This window comes from Mercenaria mercenaria, chromosome 10 (assembly GCF_021730395.1).
Source record: "Mercenaria mercenaria strain notata chromosome 10, MADL_Memer_1, whole genome shotgun sequence".
Classification (NCBI taxonomy): Eukaryota; Metazoa; Mollusca; class Bivalvia; order Venerida; family Veneridae; genus Mercenaria; species Mercenaria mercenaria.
In genome coordinates, this window is record NC_069370.1 from 13,541,704 (window position 1) to 13,561,736 (window position 20,033).

Consider the following 20,033-nt stretch of genomic DNA (forward strand, 5'->3'; position numbering starts at 1 on the left):
CAATTAATCTTCATCAATTTAGGTCAAAATGATAACCTCGATAAAATCTAAGCCGAGTTTGAAAATGTGTCATCTGGGGTCAAAAACTAGGTCACTAGGTCAAATAAAATAACCTTGTGTATGAGATAGAGACTGTATTTTTCGATTAATCTTCATGAATTTTGGTCAGAATGATTGCCTTAATAAAATCTAGAGGTTAAAAACTAGGTCACTAGGTCAAATCAAAGAGAAAACTTGTGTATGCGATAGAGGCTGTATTTTTCAATCGGTCTTCATGAGTTTTTGTCGGAATGTTTATCTTGATAAAATCTAAGCTGAGTTCGAAAATGGGTCATCTGAGATCAAAAACTAGGTCACTGATCTTAATTTATTGCAGAATAATTATATGTTTTTAATGCACTAAAATTCTGCAAATACAGAATTGTATGGTACCAATTCTTCAAGTTAAAGAGTTGCATTTATTTAATATACATAAATCAAAGCTTTATTTGTGTCTGAATACTGATTCAGACCTTATGTTGTGGGTCATGTAGGTGTTCTGCTGTACCGGGTAAGTGCTATTGGTGAAGACATAGTTTTGTGCTCAATTCTTTGGATTCCACATGTTTTGTTGTTAATTTTTTAATAATTTGTAAGTAAATGTCAAAGTAAGCATTCAGTAACAATGCTTAAGATTAAAATTCATATAGAAACTAAACTTCATTTTTAAAAATTCACCAGTGTAGATGTGGGTCTCTTCCTGGGATAATACCTCCTTGCTGATCAGGGTGTTTTGCTACATCTATTAACTAATTATTTTACACCTGCCTGCTTACTATACAACAAAAGTGTGTACAGTTACAAATCATTGAAAACAGACTTGATAATGAAAGATTATTTTTCTCATTGGGCACTGCAAAACTTTTCATGTAAGGAAACCGTCCATCTGTGTGACAGGAAAGGCCGTACCGGCGACAGTAACCATCAGAACAAATCAACACCCTTAACAATATTTACAAATTAATTTGCATAAGATGATTATTAACAATGAATAGATGATATGAAAAAAAAACAAAAAAAAAAACTGATTATAAGAATGAAAGAAGAAAAAAATCAAAGTTCAGTATCTCTAGATACAAAGTCCGACACTTCCATTGTAATGTGACGTGGCACAGTTCTTTCATTTAATTGCGAACTTTAAGTAGCACAAAAAGAATATATAACATATCTTCAAATCAAGTCCCTTTAAACCGTGAATACGTTGATTCCGTTTTGGCTCCCTATGGTGGTAGGTGATTGCATCCCTGAGCTGACTTCAGAGGATAACAACCATCAGCGTCTTTGCGGCTTATGGCACAACCATGGGACGAAAGCTCTGCGCTGGGAAAATCACATCCAGGCGAGTGAAGACAAGTGAACCTCGGGCATTGTACTTCCGGGTTATGACATCACCAGGTAAAAATCGTCTGGCGGAAGAAGCTAAAATATATAACATATGGTAAGCACCATAACAAAACAAATAAGTCGGGGCATAAAACTGCTCCTTTGGGTAGACCATACCTCCGTAGGCTCCCATAAATAATACATGCTACTTATACAAAATATATGTGCTACTAAGTTCATACGTCACGTGATTAAAATACGTCACTAATTACTTCCATTATTATAAAAATTACTTACTTAAATGTCTAAAGTTAAAGCATGAAAACAATATGAAAAGTTTATGATGAAAACATTATAGATACGGACATGATAAACAGCAGCTATTATTTACAACTACCAATTAACAAAATTCAATGTAAATCAAATGTAACATGATAGTTGGCATCCATATAATATCTAATGCCATACACTAAAACGGACATAGTATGTATATGCAATAGACTGGCACACAATTTCATATTACAATTGTATATTACATACATGATACTAGACTTGCCACATAGATTAATACATAAAAATACAATGCAGTAATGGCGTTCCATAACAACGAAATGTTTGACATATGTTTTTGAAACAGAGTACTTTATAAATATCATGTTACCATTTTCAGTACAAATTTTACATCTTATATAAACGAAACATTTTAGATTCTTCTTTCGAAATAATTTACAAAAGTCTGAAAAAATTAAATAAATTATCTTGACATACCGAAACTAGCTAAAATCATATGCCGAAAAGTAAATGTTACAGAATTCTGTAGAATGCACAAAAATTTACCAGATAAAAATCGTAATGCAAAAATCATACAAAAATCTAACAAATAAATTTCTTACCTCGATCGAGCATAAATTTCTAGCAAGAAAAATTAATCAGACATAGATTCGTCCATAATGTCGGAAGGTGGTGTGCGCAAGGCATATCTAGTCCAGTCTATTTAAAGGGTAATGTCCCTCCAGATACTAAATTTCATGGAACTCACGGTTAAGTCGTGAGCTCCGACTATTGTTATTTTTCACGATATAGCCGGGAAATCTGACTATTTTGGCGCAGATTGTAATTGACAATTTGAGGCCCATTTTAGTGGTTTTGGGGATAAAAACACGAATTACTGAAATTTATAAAATGTAAAATTTCTTATTTTTTGCCGAAAAAATGAAATTTAATCAAATTGATTTTATAAAATACAGAAAAAACATTAAGGTTTTTTTTCTAAAATTTTGACATTTATCAAAACTAAAAATTTAAAAAAAGTGATGCTTACCGCATTTACATACAGATAAAAAAACCCCCTATGTCAAATTGTGACACTTCCCCCCTTAAAAAATTTTTTTAAAATTTTTTTAAAATAAAAACAAAATACTACTGAAAAACAAACAAAAAATGCACTGCACTACTGTACACCATAAAAATTTAGCCATGCTACCTCAAACCAAAAAATTGCGTTTTACATTTTCTCTACCAGGAATTCTCATACTGATCCATATGCGCAATGCCGCCCATTCATCAGCCTGGATTTGCAAAAGTTTGCTTTATTAAAATAAGTGAGCGGCTGATGATCTTCTCTAATACAAAGTCTTTCCCGAACAAAAACCCGGTGAAATTTTAGCTCTCCCCATACTATCATAAACACTCCTTCTCTACACTGAGTATTTTTGCTGCCTAGGTAAAATTTTCCCTACAGCATCCACGGGTTTTTTTCTCCCACACTTTCCTGAAGCAAAAAGAGCCAAAACCCACTCTGAAGCATCTACTCTAAATATAAAAATCTGATCAAAATCGGGCAACTTAAAAATTTGGCGGACCTTAAGTAGCCTAAAAGTTGGAAGCCTTTTCTTGACTTTAAACCCCCTCTACAGTTTTGGGGCTGCCCTTTTTCGAATCTGTGAGGGGAAAATGCAATGGCGGCAAAATTGGGGGGATAAATTCTGAAAACCCGACTACCTAAGAATAAAACGATTCCCCTTTTTGGGTTTTCCCGGTCTCTCGGACCCATGGCCTGACCTTATCTAAACTGTTAAGGGTCGCTCTCCTATCATGTACCCTAAAAAAATTTAACTTCAAAACCCCATAAAACACTTGTCTTTTTTGGTTAACTTGCCCTTTAGAGGGTTACAACTCAAAACTATTCCATTTCTGGCCATTGATTGTATACACCGGATATCATCAAAAACCTTCTGAGTGCCCCGGGCCCTTAAAAACCCTTTCCGCACAGTCTAAAAAAACGTTGCGGTGTTAACTAACCCAAAAAGGGCGTTATGGAATTAAAAACAAATTTTTTGGGGTTTCAAAACAGTCTGGTTTTCCTTTTCAGACAAAAACCTCAATAATTTTTGCTCAAGTCTAGTTTAAAAAAAATATTTTTTAGATAGTTTTGAAAACATCCCCTCCATTTGGCTGGTTTTTCGCATCAAAAACCCGTCATTTGTTGACCTGGCAAAAATCAGCAAACCTTATACTGTTATTTTTTTCCTTTGGGAAATTTCGGAAAAAAAAGGGAGCATTTGTGGTAAAATTTCCCCCAACCCCCAACTTTTTATCTACTTTTTCTTTCACTACTGGTGTGAAAAAAAAGGGAAATGGGAAACCCTTTATTTTAAAAGGCTTTAGTTGACATCGGGATATCATTTCACAATTAGTTTTCCCCAGGTTTTTTTTCACTCTGGGAAATTTTTAAAAATCTCCCCTTCCTTTTTTCATCTACTGGAAACTCTGTTTTCCTCTACATCTTTGTACTTTCTGTACCCTGCTTTAAAAGGACACAAACACCCTTTTTCTATCTACTCCAAAACTCACATACTTTCATTCGTCAATCTGTCATATCTCCTTTTTCTCCTCTACAAATAGCTGCTCCCCCTTACTTAAAAAAAACCCTTTAACTTTTTCTTACTATCACCCTTTCCCTTCACGTACTTTTTCGCAAATTTCATGAAAAGTTTTTCAATTTTCCGCCTCATCCGAATCTGTCTTTTACTACCTCTACTACTACGAAAGGCCCCTTAAATGTAACAACAACTTTAGTTCGTGGTAACAAAACAATCCTTACTACCTCCAAAAACCCCCTATCTCTACCCCTTCCTATTATAAAACTTCTTGTATTTTCCACTTTTTGCTTACTGTTCTGAGTATTTTAACGTACCTCCCTTTCTTGCAATTTCCTAACCTACGGTAATGGTTTTAACCCTCATCTTTCCCCTTTTTACCACCCATAATCGCTTGCAAGTTACCGGCCCGAATTGTTTTACCGTAAATAATAAAAGGGGAAAAAATCCCAAACTTTTTTTGCGGAACTTCACGATAAAAAAACAACATAGCACTTAAATATACCCAAATCTCTAGGCCCTTCAACACAACTTTAAACATTTGTTTAAAAACACCTTTAAAAATTCTTACAAAAACCCGTTACAATGGGGTTAGGGTGTTTTTTAAACTTTTTTTTTACAAAAATCTACAACTTTTGCCATGGTCTGACGTAAACTGGACCCCACATCGGTAAGCATTTCCTCTCCCCTCCTAATCTATATACAATCTAAAAAAGCCTCGCACCTCTCATTTCAATACTGGGTGTGATGGCTTCCGGAATTTTTGGCATAATTACCATAGTAAAAATGTATCGTTTTTTCCTTCATCATAGTTCGATCGACCAAAAATGCGACAGCACTCTCTTAAACGAGTATCAAAAAAGGCATTTTTCCAAAGGGAATTTTACTTACTCTACCCTTACTATGTCGTTGAAAATACTACTACTGACATACCTTTTAACCTCTCCCATTACTCCGGGCCCAGTAAATTCGTTTAAATACCCTATCATTTTTTTCCTTACCCAAAATGCCTGAAGTAACGAATCATGTCAACTTTCATCACGTTTTCTAAATTTTTGGTACAATAAAACAGCACTTTTGTCTAAATTTGGGGGGTATCTCTCTTAAAACAATCTTTTCCAAATTAAAACCTAACACCTTTTTCCCCTTACACTGTTTAATCGCCTTTCCCTCCCTTCTTTCTAACAAATCAAAAGTCTATTTTTCGTTGCTTTTCTAAGAATTCCTTTTAATATACAAAATCGGGAACGGAACTTTAATTTTACTTCTTCTTAACTTTGGTTGCCCCCTAGTTTCACGCGACGCTAAGCTACAAAAACGGGGCCCCAACCTCCCTCTACATTCCCAATTTTTAAAACATCATTGGTAGATTTCTAAACCAATGCCCTACGTACCTTTGAAAAAAAGCATCAATATCTTTTTCTAGCTACATCTTCCCTATTTTCACTCCCATCTATGTACTTACATTAGGGTTTTCTTAAAAATACTTCTTCTACTAAGTCCCTTTCCACTGTCACACATGTAAAAACCCGTATCTCCAAGCGATTACACCCCCTCTATTACAATCCCGGGGGGGTTTTGTAGGACATGATTACACAAAACTACCTAACTCCTCAACATCCTGAGATCTTGATCTTTTTCCACTTTTGACCTACTTTTACTTCTCCTATCTCTATCTCTATTCTTCCTCTCCTCTTTCTAGATCGGGTTTCGGGGCCCCTTTCCCCTATTTCTGTTTTTTCCTTACTTTTTATTCTCCCCTTTAAAACCCCCCCCTTCCTTTTTGCTCCCTCTAAACCCGCTGCTGCTTATACTATTTCCGTACTTCCCCCCAACAGTAAATGACTATGCCCTATCGACCACAAATTAGTCATTCAGTACACCAAAGGGCGTAAATCTACCTCTTTACACTTGCTACTAACTCTTTTACTAGTGCCCACAACACAATAGGATACTGACTCGAGGTATTTATATGGTTTTTTGGCTCCCGGTCCTTATTTGGGTTTGATTCCCGACATACTTGGGGCCTCCACGAGTCGTTGCAAAAAAATCTCTCTTTTGCTACATCCCTAGCTTTAACTAACCTCTTCTCTCAAATTCTGGGATGTTCCTATTAAAATACCAAAAAAGGTCCCTAAGTATAAAAATTTAATAATCCTTCGTAGTTTTTTTTACCTTTTCAATCTCCAACCAACTAAATTCTATTATTCTGGCAAAAAATCACAAAGGTCTCATTATCCCGAGGCCTTTAAGTTTTAAACTTTTTTTATCCGTCGTCGTAGTTCGAACTACGTTCAAAAAGGCTTTCAAATTTTTCATTCCTTTCCTACTTCCAACGGAAAACCCACAAAAAACCCCTCTTGCCGACCCCTTTTCGAACGTAAGTTAAAATGACCATAATCTTTTACCCCAATCCCGCGCAACAGCGAGTTTCGTTTCATTCAAATACGCATCCCTGGAACAATTTTTCCCTCAAAGGGAGACATCTTAACCTTTTCCTTTTTCTTACTCATCTTTTTAAGTTGGGCTTAAACTATGCTTGTTTTTAATTTCACTTTCTGCTTCCCCCTTCTCTTTTCTAACTTCCTAGCTAAAATTAATTCTCCTTTTCCCTTTCTAACTTATCCTGTTCTAACTTACGTTTATACCATCTTTCCCCCTGCAAAATACTTCTAACTCTTTTCCCTTTTCTGCTTTTCTCGTAATTTCTCTGCTTCTTCTATCTTTCTCAGCTTTAAACTACTATTTTTTCCCCGTTCCCTAGCCTGCTCTTCCTTAAAAAAGTTCGTAAATCCTTCCCTTTTACCCCCCCCTGTCCTACCTTTTTTACTCACTCACTAGTCATGTTTAAAATGTTACCTCGTTAAAACTATATTCACTACGTACAAAAACATTATAACAACCCGGAAAACCCGTTAAACAAACGTGAGGGGTACTAAAAACAGTTTACACAAGGGTTACAGTTACCCCCTGAAGCCAACCCAAAAAACTATACTTTCGTAAAACTACACAAACGTCCTCCTAAAAAATCATTGTTGCGCAAAAGTACTTTTTGCAAACAAGGTAGCATGGGAACAAACAACAATTCATACGTAGGCTGTAACAATACCCCAGCCTATCAAATATCATCACTGAATAGTGTAAAAACTTTTTTGTAACAAAAAAAACAAAAAAAACCAAAATGTTTTATCCTAAATTGGTAACAAACTTGTTTTACTTTAAACATAAGAGTAGGGTTTAAAATTTTTTGCAAGTAAAAAGCTTTCTAACACACACAAAGTAAAATACTGATCTAGTTAGTATACAGAAATTACAAATAGGGTCAGGGGGAAGTAGGGCGACGCACAATTAAGGTGAGTAGGATAACCTTCTTGTCAAGGGCGTTATCTCACACAAAATATGGTGCTGGTTAATCAAGAGTACACAAAAAAAAACCCAAAAAAAAAATAAAAGAACGAACTCACCCCAAGAATCCAAGTGTCGTTTTTCAATTGTCCCTTTAGTCGTGACCACAAAGCTGGTTAGCTGAAAGTACGGGTCGTCTTGTCTTTTTCAGGTAAAAGTCACTCTGAAAAAAGAAAAAACTATTATATGTGTCAATAGAACAAAAAAAAAAGGGAAACTTTTCAAATTTTTGCTGCAGTTTTAAAAGGGGGTTAAAATGTTCGAATAGCTCTGTGTCTGGGGCGACCAATCCCAAATTTGACACCATTGTGACGGAAAGCCGCCGGGGACAGTAACCATCAACAAATCAAAACCCCTTTACCTATTTAAAATTTTTTTAATAAATTTTTTATTAAAAAATGAATAATGATAGAAAAAAAAAAACAAAAAAAAAAAAATGATTTTAAAAAAAGAAAGAAAAAAAAAATCGAAGTTCAGTATCTTAGTACAAAGTCCAACTTCCATTGTAAAAGTACTGGCACGTTCTTTCATTTAATTGCAAAATTTAAGTTGCACAAAAAGAATATTAAAATATCTTTAAACAATTCCCCTTTAAAACCGTGAAAACGTTGATTCCTTTTGGCTCCTATGGGGGTAGGTGAGTCCCCACTGACTTCAAGGAAAACAAAAAACCGTCTTTGTGGGTTACGGCACAACCATTGGACAAGCTCTGCGCTGGGAAATAACATCCCGGCGGGGAAGCAAAGGAACCCGGGGATTGTACTTTTCCGTTTTTAATTCCTAAAAAACGTCGGCGGAAAAAGCTAAAATAAAAATGGAAACACCATAAAAAACAAATAAGTCAGGGGATAAAACCTCCTTTGGGGACACCTACCTCCCTAGGCTCCCATAATAATACTTTACTTATACAAAATTTGTGCTACAATTCATACGTCCGTGATTAAAATACGCACTAATTTCTTCCATTATTAAAAAAATTCTTTCTTAAATGACAAATTAAAGATAAAACAATAAAAAGTTTATGGAAAAAAATATAAACGGACTGATAAAACTGCAGTATTTTTACAATACCAATTAAAAAAATTCAAGTAAACAAACGTTATATCATATTTGGTTCCTTTAAACTATGCTCCAAAAGGACATTTTATGTATATGCAAAAGATGGGACACAATTTTTATTTCAATGTTTTTCAACACGGTACTAATTGCCACATAGATTTAACATAAAAAAACAAAGCAGTAAAAGGGGTTCCATAAAAACGAAAAAGTTTGAAAAAGTTTTTGAAACAATTTTTATAAATATCAGTTAAAAAATTTCAATACAAATTTTTATCTTATATAAACAAACTTTAAAAATTCCTCTTAAAAATATTAAAAAAGCGAAAAAAAAATAAAAAATTTTTTTCAAAACCCGAAACTAGTAAAATCATACCCGAAAAGAAAAGTTACAGAATTCGTAGAATGCACAAAAATTTACCAGATTAAAACGAATGAAAAAATAAAAAAATCTAACAAAAAAATTTTTCTTCCCCTCATCGAGCAAAAATTTTCTGCAGAAAAAAAATCGACATAATTCGTCTTAATGTGGGAAGGTGGTGCGCAGGCATATCTAGTCCTTTTTAAAAGGGTAATGTCCCCCCCAAATACTAAATTTCGGCTCAGGGTTTAAGTCGTGAGCCCCGACTATGTTTTTTTCACGGTTTTCACGAAACCGGGGAAAAATCTGACTTTTTGGCGCGAATGAAATTTACAAATTTGGGGCCCTTACAGTGGCCCCGCGTTTGGTTCCCCTCACAGTTAAAACCTTTTGGCTGGCACCATTAAAAAAACTTTTCCTTTACAGGCTTTTAGGTAGATTGGTATTTTCCAGCCACGATTCAAATTGGGGCCGGGGTCAAATCTGCTTAGAGATAAAACTTGAAGTAAAGGCTTTTTTTGTTTTGAAATATTTGTTTTGTATTTTTGTATTAAAAATTTTAAGATGGAAAGGGTTTCAGAAATTCGGGCAGTCGAAGAAGCTTGATGGCATCATTTTCAATAACCCTTGAAATATATTTACCACTTCACTTGAGGCTCGTAAACGTAAATTTTTCATATCCCTCACACAGTTAAAAATAGTGAAAAAAGAAACGGTTACAGGTTTTTTTGCCACTTGCAGAATATTTGAAAGGGTACAGAATAAAGGGGCCTTTTGGGCTCTATCTTTCTCCTAACTTTTTAAAGGCCATTGGAGATATGGAAATTTTGGGCTAATTGCCCTGTTTTTTCGGGGCTGAAATTATTTTCAGGTGGTTTTGGATTAAAATTTGGCTTTTATAGTTTTCATGTTTTTATTTCTTCTTCAAAATGATGTAAACCCGGATCTTTTTATTTTAGGGCTCTCTCGTAAAAATACGAACCGTCTGACGGCCACATCGCGAAGTCCGAAGACAAAAAAAACCGCCACTGCACCTTAAAGCATTTGTCAATTTTTGTAAATATATTTAAGCTTTCCTTTTTTTTTGTTCAACTCTCCAGTAGTGTTATTTAAAAATCCCACTGAAGGATTCAAACATAGCAATGTTGTTTATATGGGAAAGTTAAGGGGGGGTAAAATCTGATTTTTCCGGGGAAGTAAATCTTATTTTTGTTTGTGTGTAGGGTTTTTTAAAATTCTGGCGGAAACACTTTCTTTTGTAGTTTATACAAATTTAAGGGAAAAAGGCTATTTAAAGGAAATATGGTGCAAAATTTTTTCATTTTTTTAAATCATGGCTGTTTCACAAGGCTCGGACTGGGTTTTGTGGTATATTTCTTTTGAAGAATTTTTTCAGTGGCAGTATATTTTATTCTTTTCAAATTCTATTTTGGCTTTTTCCCGGGGCAACAGCGACAGAAAAAAGGGTTTAAAATGGATCATCTTGGGGGATTAATCCTGGAGTGGGTAATTTGCAATATTTTTTTTTAATTAAGAGAAGGTTTCTCCGGGATGTAGGGGGGGATTGCCGAATTCTTTTAAATAGGAAATTTTTGGGAACAACAACAAAAACAACAAAAAAACAACAAAAAACAAAAGTGCATTGTAAAAAATTTATTTAAAACTTTTTTATACTTACTGTATTTAAGGTAATAAACAGTACTGTAAAAAGGGGGGGCTTTTTTCCAGTTTCATTGGACAAAAACTAAGTTAAGAATCATGTAAAATAGGCCATAGCCGTCGCAATGGTGATAAATGATTTCTAAGTATCAGTAACGATAATTTTGGTCCAAAATTAAATGATACAGCATTTTCAATTATGATATGTTTGATGTTTTTTCAGAGATCATTTCTTTGATTCTGAGGAAAAATCAAGGGGGAAAAAACGCAGTCAAAAGCCGTACAGATTTTTGGCTTCAATGAACCTTTGAAAGGAGATGAACCAGTCCGATCCAGATATGGTTATAAAATTAACGAAGCCAAGATGTTCACTTCCCGGCGTCTTAGAATACAGTTTACATGTGAATGAGTGTTATTAGTCCGAAAAATAAAAGATGTAATAACTAGTCTATTGTTCATTTTCCGTTTATTAGACATATCACACTGTCAGATTTCTATATAAATGAGTGTGATCTTTCAAGTTTACAAGGACCCGCCTCACTGGCCGACTGGCTAAGGTCGCTGACTTGAATTCACTTTAAATCGTCTCACCGCTTGAGGTTCGAGTCCCAGTTACGGCCTAAGTCTCTTAATGTGGGAAAGTTGGAAGTTTCTTACGGAGGATAAGTCCAGTAATAGTTGAAAACGGGCGTTAAACTAGAAAAAACACCAACAAACATCAAGGCGATAAGGACCCGCCTCCGTGGTCGAGTGGTTAAGGTCGCTGACTTGAATTCACTGTAGCCTGCAACCGCTCGAGGTTCGTAGGTTCGAGCCCCGGCTACGGCCTTTGTCTCTTAATGTGGAAAAGTTGGCATTTTCTTAAGAAGGATGGCAGTGGTTAGGTGACAACAACAAACATCAAGTCGACAAGGACAAGGATCAACATATCCAAAATAACACAAACGCAAAACAATAACGTTAAAGATTTCTTTTATTGTATCCTGTATCGTATAGTCATCACCTACGAAAACTATACACTTAGTCTTCGTGTCATGTGTTTAAGCGAATACGATACCTATTAGAATCCCTTTTCACGAAAGAACGTGAGAAGGTGTTATACAAACAAACACTCATACGTACATTCGTACACGAGAGATGTTAAACAAATAACCGGATAAGTGCCGTCATTTCTTCATACAAATTTAAACTGTTACATAATGTAGATAAGGGAGTAGTTTAATTATATTTAACTCATATATACATGTTTATACAGAAACAAAACCTTTTCGACACATCGAAAAGCAAAAGGGTTGAGCCCGAATTCTTACAACATTAGCGACTGGCCCTCCCGAAATAGGGAACACACAGCTGATCAAAATCACATTTTCTAGGAACTATCGATAAGTAAATGTTAGTCCCCTCGGCAACGACATGTGTCGTCATTGCGCCCAATTTTTATTTTTCTACAATTATAATCGCTAATAAATCATTTGCCATTTACGTGCTTTTCAAGCAACCTTTAGTTAAATTATGTGAATACCAATGTGAAAGGCAAGCATCAGACTAATAACGTTAAAGTATAATGAACCAGCAATGTTACCTTTGTCATCGCTAAAATCTGAGTGTTGAACGTAGACATGAGGTATCATCTTGTGTCGTGAATAAAAAAGCTCGGACAAATGCAAGGGCTTTGCTGCATAAGATTTAAGAGTTGATGTCTTGAAGAAGAAAAACAAAGCAACAGTTTAAAAGGCTTAAAAATGGTTAGTGGTATATTGCTGACGATTCGGGCTTAAACACAAATGCCAGACTAATGCGGATGCAGAAAAAATATCAAATATAGACTTGCTTATTTATTCTAGCAATTTGTAATTAAATTCCTTGTTTTCGTTACGTGTTCAGTTTAACAGGCATGTTGCTTGCTGCGGGGCAAGCCACTTGATAAACGTTAGTTTTTCATTTTATAAGAAACGAAGCGTAAGATAAACTGTTATTTAATTCTTCAGCACTGTATTTATAATGTATGGTAGCAAAATAACGTAACCTGTTGCTATTGTATTCCATACTGGTATAAATACTTATATTTACGTTCAATATTTACCTCATGAAAAAAAGGAAATTACCGCAGACGTATTGTTCTCGGTCTACAATCAGGCTATAGATTCCTCGAGCTTAATTAACAAATTATGCGAATTCCATGTTGGATACTTATGCCCCTCTTTCCTTACCATAAGGACTTATCTTTATGAAAAATTATCAATGATTTAACACAGTCTTTACAAAAATTACTTAACTTGATCGAGATATCACTCATAAAGAAATTTCCTTGACACTTTTGTGCCGATGGTATTTTTACAATATTTGCAAGACAACATATTACTTACTTAAACCCATTCAATATCGTTTTATATCATTTGCTAAAGTGTAGATTCAGCATCTTTTGATTTTGCAGCTTTGCGTTTTTTAATTATTGCTTGCTTCACCTAATTTGGACAAATAATACAAATAAGGACTTGTAGGAGTAAGAATTAATCACTTGTTTGTTACACATTTCAGATAAACACATAGAAAGTTTTGGAGATGGCCCTGGTGTTTACAAACAACGTATACTGAATTCCGGGAAAGTTAAGAGTTTTGATGCATATGACGGTGCACCATATTGTGAAATAACAAGTAACGGTCAGGTTACATTTCTTGATCTTTCAATTCCACAGTATGGAATTCCAGTCTATGACTGAATTTTGAGTCTTGATGTTACTGAACACATTCCAAACGAGTCGAAAGTATTTTACAGACAACATTATTAACCATGCTCGGGAAGGAGTAGTTCATAGTTGGGCAACACCTGGACAAATAGGATATTCCCATGTTAACAACAGACCATTTGAGTATGTTCGTAATTTGATGAATTCACGAGGATTTTTCCATGACAATGAGTATTCGGAAATACTGAAATGTAAATGTGTTCCGTCGGAAGGAAACATCAATAGAGTGCAAGATGCATTTGGCTTAATGTCATGTGACGTGTAGAATCTGTTTGTCTTTGATTTATCAATTCAGTAGTTTCAAACTACATGATCTGTAGTTTCATTGCTTTCAGGTTTTACGAAGACGACACATAGTGTTGGTCCGATATTTGTTCTGGGCATCTGTTTTTTGAACTTATTCATACAACCTAATCTGTAATATAGAGTGTCTTAAGGAATTGCTGCTAATTTAGGAATATTCAGATATAAACTTTTTGTCTTTTCAAAATTTTCTAGGATTGTTAAAGGATTTTTTTAATGTTTGAGATATCTTTAATAATATAATTTTTGTAGTCAATACTGTATTTTTACATTGTGCAAAAAGATGGATGATCAAAAATGTCAGTACTTTCTTTCAGTCTGTGTATTTTCACATTTACACTGATAGGTGGAGCACCTACACTGTTTCATGTAGTCTAGCCTAACAGATAGTTAATAAGTGCACTAGAAATGTTGCCAAAGTGCAGTAAGGCATCTGGGTGACATGCATTAAAATTATCGTGCCATTTGGATGAATGAAGGGGAAGAAAACAATGTTTAAATCAAGTACGATTTGCACGTTATGTTATTGTCAAACTGCATAGAAACTTACAGCAGCTCTGTAGATATGTTTGCAACTACACACTGAAATTCCTTTTGAATGAAGCAGTGTGCTGTAATCTACGACTTAAATAGTATAAACGAATAGGCAGAAATAAGATTAAAGAATGTTAACTATACATAATAATAATGGCATACTTCCTGTTTTAGGTTTTGGGCACACGTTATAATACCGTTTGCAGAATTTCAAATGACGATAAGTATTGTTCATTGAAAATTTGAAAATTTTATTTGCAAATATAAGATAATACAAAATTAAGGAAATCATCCAGTTGAAGACACAACATCAATTATGTCATTGAAATTTGATCGGCTTGGGCCAGGCGAATACTGATGTCAGTTTTTGAAGAGGCATATCTTTTAACAATGTAACAAGCCTAAAGTGAAGTGAAGACAGTGGAGATATCACAATAATGCATTTCTTGTTTTGCTTCATTGAAGGTTATTAAGGTTAGAGACAAAGCTGACACATTTTTTACAATCTTTGTATGTAAAAGTTATGCGATTGGCAACAGACATTTGTAAATAAATAAAAACCATATAAATTAAATAAAAAATCTGTCAAAATATTAGAAAGAGGTTCTCTCTGTTGTATTAGCTTACCTGAGAAGCAAAAAGTGCTCATGATATACTCGGATAGTTGGATGTCCATCGCCAATACGTAATTGTCTTCAATTTCTTTAAATGGACATTGCCTTTTAAACCTCTTTGCCAGTTTCAAGCACACTTTACGGGAATGTTTCTTTCTTTGTCCCCTTTCAAAATCCTGCACATCTGGATCATCCCTGCAGAATTCAAATGTTCCTCATCTTTTAGAGAGCTCACCCGATTTTGATATAGCATCACAGATATGTTCATTGGGTGACCCTCTACCTAGTCCCTTCAATTATTTTGTTTAGATAAAAACATGTCGGCCAGATGATGGCAGAACTATTTTTTCATATATGTTTATTGCTATAAAGGAAACGTTAAAAGCATTCTTTGAAACGGCATGATTGATTTCAGAATGATTTTACAGCAATGTTTTTTTAACTGCATATAAGCAGCGGCTATATTAATTATAGTTTAAAAATGGAATACTTGTATATGTTTTGAAAAATAAATGAATAGTTGCAAAGTGCAATAAAATTTGATTAAAGGACCAAACAGATGACAACATACAGTGCGAAGAAAGTAAATTGTTGCGTATACACATATAAAACATACCTATCTGTGAGAAGCCGTAATGTGTATCACCAAAAAACAACATCAATCAGCTCCCGGCGACGCATATTTCATATTTGACGCGTATTTCACAAAATTGTTTTGTTGTAACTTATAGTCATAAATGTATTTTTGATTTCTGTTTGTTAATGTGTGTGTTTAGTATATTTGCAGGTTGTTAGAGACCCGAAAGGTACTGTGCAACATTTTCTATCTTCTATTTCCATTTAAAGGCTCCTATTGTGTACATTTAAATGTGATGATAGTAACTGATTAGTGTCTGTGTTTAAAAATATTGTATCATCCCTAATTGGTGTGTTTAAACCCATTTCTCTTTTTGCCTAGTACATTTTTTCATTAAACTGTCCTTTCGCACCCTGCTTCCTACCCGTTTCGAGTGTTCATACCCATGTTTCCATTTTGATTCATATTTGATCGACACTGTATTGTCGCCACCATTATTCACTGATATTGAGTTCATATGCGAAGTTGGGACTATTGTTTTTTCATGCTATCTTAAATATTAACACTGGTGTGATTTTCATATTTTGGCCAAGATATTGGCATAGACAAAGTTTGGGCGAAACATTTTGTCAGTTTTGTATGATGATAGTAAGATTTTTTCATTCTAGCAGTGTATCATTGTCAACATATATTTAGTGTGTACATTGGTTTTGCTTGTATTTTTTTCAAATATTATTACATATTGCGTGTTATTTGTGTTGATTTTGACATTTTCCAGTATGTTTATAATGTAACTGCTTTTGTGAATAATTTCTTGTAAAATGTTTTGCACAAGAATACAAGGCGGTCTGTGCAGTGGAATTAATTGGGAAAAAAATGTGCAGGTATACTTTGATTGCACTGACATTTGGCTGTGAAAATTTGTGGCAAATTGAAATTTTAAAAGTACAATTTTGAATAACATTGTTGATAACTCATAATTTAGAAAATTATTGTTGTTACTTATAACACTAATTAGCTAGACAAAATATCAGAAATTTAAGAGATTGCTGTGGGATTGAGAAAAAGTACAGATTTTGTGAAATATTTTAAAAATTAAACACGAAAATATTGTGATTACTTTTCAAATTTTGGAAAGATTCTGAAATGTTGAAGCAGGTTCCAGAAATCTAGTTAACTCAGCCTTACAAGATTAACAAGACTGTAGAAAAGAACATAAAAATATCTCAAGTATTTCTTGAAACATTAAACACAAATAATTAATAGAATTGTATGAAATATGTTTTTGTAAATCTGTGTGTGTGGATGTTGTGAATCAATTTATTGATATTGACTCTGTATTTTATGTCCAGTTGTGTGTAGTAAACGGCATCAGATTGCTCGACAGTGTTGATATCTAAACATTTTTTATGAGTTACCAATATTAGGATAGACGTAACTTCGAATAACTATCTGACATCTGGTCGTGACAGAGAAAGGGAATTAAACGGGGGCCAAAAATAATAGAAAGAATAATTTCAACGTAAAATAAGTAGCAAAGATGGATAGCTGACGTAGACATAGAAGGTGCCGATCGATTCTGACGTGAATCTAGAGAAAGTGATTTGTATATACGCATTGTCTGAAATTGCGTCCTGCTTTGAATGGTGCATACTTTGCATTATATACTGCATTATGGCTTCAGATTTGACTTGAATTTCGATGCTGATGTTTATGTTTTGTATCATGGTGTGCATTGACATCATTAATACATTTGTGGATGTCTCTAAATTGCTTTTTGTACTTTTTGCATGTGTAAATGTTGAATTCTGCTTAACCCGGGGCTAGAGGGCGTGGACGGTAGCATGCATTTCCACCACCGTCCATGACCAGGCTCAATTAAACCGAGCCTGCGTTTTTGTCGTGTTGAGTGACCTGTGAAGTTTCCGCTTTGGACGATACAGTGGCAGTAGTATGTTGTGCGGTTTGAACATTTAGTGAATTTAGATGAAATATACAGTAGTCGTTGATCTTGTATATTATATAGTGATACAATAGTGAAGTGATATAGTTTTGTGATTATTATTTCTAAAGTCAATATATCTGTTGCAGACCTCGATTTAATTCTTTCAAACTCTGGTAGACATTCAATGCTTTCTCGTCTCACATCTTTATCTGTTCAGTCTCTTAAAAAGAGGACCAGTATGTTATTCAAGCAGATCCGTTTTACACTGTATCATATCTTATTCAAAGTTACACACAACACGTTCTCCGTCCACATATTGACACCTAATGACCATGAGAGACATTTTCTTAAAATTTATTTCATGAATAAAGGTATTGACTTCATCGATGTACCCAGTATATTTCGGGATAAACGTGTCATTGATTCTATGCCTAAATATTTCAGAAACTCCGAAGTTCCTATTATCTGTTATAGATATAAAACACCTGTAAGAAATGTTTTATTCAATTACAATAAAATTGTTTCCGACTTAGATGTTCAAACAAATACCCCTTCTTACTGCGAATGTAAAAACTCAAAATTATGCTATTCAGATGCCTGTCATGTCATCACTGGTAATTTTGATATTATTAAAGACAAACGTATTCGTAATTTATTCTTTAAAGGACCTAAATATAGAATTTCTACAACTATTGATTTTGATGCTTGTCGTGGTCAGATTGCGGAATCCATCGATTTTTTTTTTGTGTCAAATGGTGTCGTCGTGAGAATGCAGATCCCAGTGCATTAACGTCTTGGAAACGAAATATTTTAACATTGTTGATTCTCGAATAAAATTTTATCAAACTAATGAACACCTACTTCCATCAAAAACCGAAGTTTACTTTAAAACATTTGAAAAAGGAAATCCAAGAATTTCATTCTAAGTGTGTCTTAGTTCCAGCAGACAAGGCGGCCAACAATATTATCATCATTTGACGCCTACATTCTATTAATGTTTTACAAAACGAACTAAATAGCACTAGAACTTATACATTAAGTCCTTCTGTTGAAAATAATTTGGTCACTGAGCACATCACTGAAGTTTCTAATTTAAAAGTTTGTATAGACGATCAACAAATTAAACTACCTACCATGTACTGGATTCCTAAATTGCATAAACAACCATATAAAGCTCGCTTCAACGCTAATTCAAGTTCTTGTAAAACTACAAATATTTCAAAACTATTAACATCATGTCTAACTGCTGTGAAAGCCCACGTGGAAAGATACTGCGATAAAGTATACGAAAACTCTGGTAAACACTTATTTTGGTCGATTAAAAATTCTGGCGAAATCCTGGATAAGTTTAAAATTAATAATTACAAGATATCTACAGTCAGTACATACGATTTTTCTACTTTGTATACCACTTTACCACATAACTTAATAAATGGCAAACTAACTGCCCTAGCTCAAAAGACTTTTGCCAGAGAGAATGCTACATTTCTCGCTTGCAATTTTGATAAAGCTTTTTTTACTAGCAATATTATTAAACATTATACAATGTGGACCTGTTACGAAGTTTGTAAAGCCCTTTCCTTTTTATTGAACAACATTTACATCAGTTTTGGGAATGCAGATTTTAGACATGTAGTTGGTATTCCCATGGGAACAAATTGTGCACCCCTTGTCGCAGATTTGTTTTTATATTGTTATGAAAGAGACTTTATGTTGAGCCTTTCTCCAGATACGCAGGTAGATATTATAACTGCATTCAATAATACATCACGCTATCTGGGTGATATTCGTAATATGGATAATCCGTTTTTTGGTCAATTGATGGGTACTATTTATCCTAGGGAGCTTCAGTTAATTAAAACTAACAATTCGGATACTGATGCTTCATTTTTAGATTTACATCTCTCTATTTATGACAATATTATACATACTAAAATTTATGACAAGAGGGATGATTTTAATTTTAGTATTGTAAAGTTTCCCTATTTGGATTGGGATGTACCTTTAGGCTACATCTTACGGGGTATATATTTCTCAATTAATTCGGTTTGCCAGAGCATGTAGTCATGTCAAGCATTTCAATGAACGTAATCAATATATTACAAGTAAACTCTTCAGCAAGGCTACCGTTATTACAAATTGCGTAAATATTTTGCTAAATTTTACAATCGTAATTCTGATTTAGTTTTAAAAGGACTTCGGACACTATCATATGCTTCTAGCCTACATTTTAAATGCAACTTTCTCCTTAAGTATTTAAACAATACCCAAATAGTTTCGAGTCAATGATAAACCAATGTATTAGTTAACTTATTACAGCTGAAACTTATTTGTATCTGTTCCTATCAAGATGTTTTTCTTATTTTATCTGGGCCAGGGTATATTTTCTTGAAAAAATAAAATGTTTAATTTCCGTAAAAATATAATGTCATCACTTTACGGAAGTTTTAAATATCTGAATTCCAGTCGAAAAAAGTGACAAAATCTGTTTATTTAAGGAAAAAATAACATTTTAAGATTAAAATCCTGCAAATAAATAAAAAAGAGAACGATATTTTTGCAAGCAACCTGTACTTGATTTATCTATACAC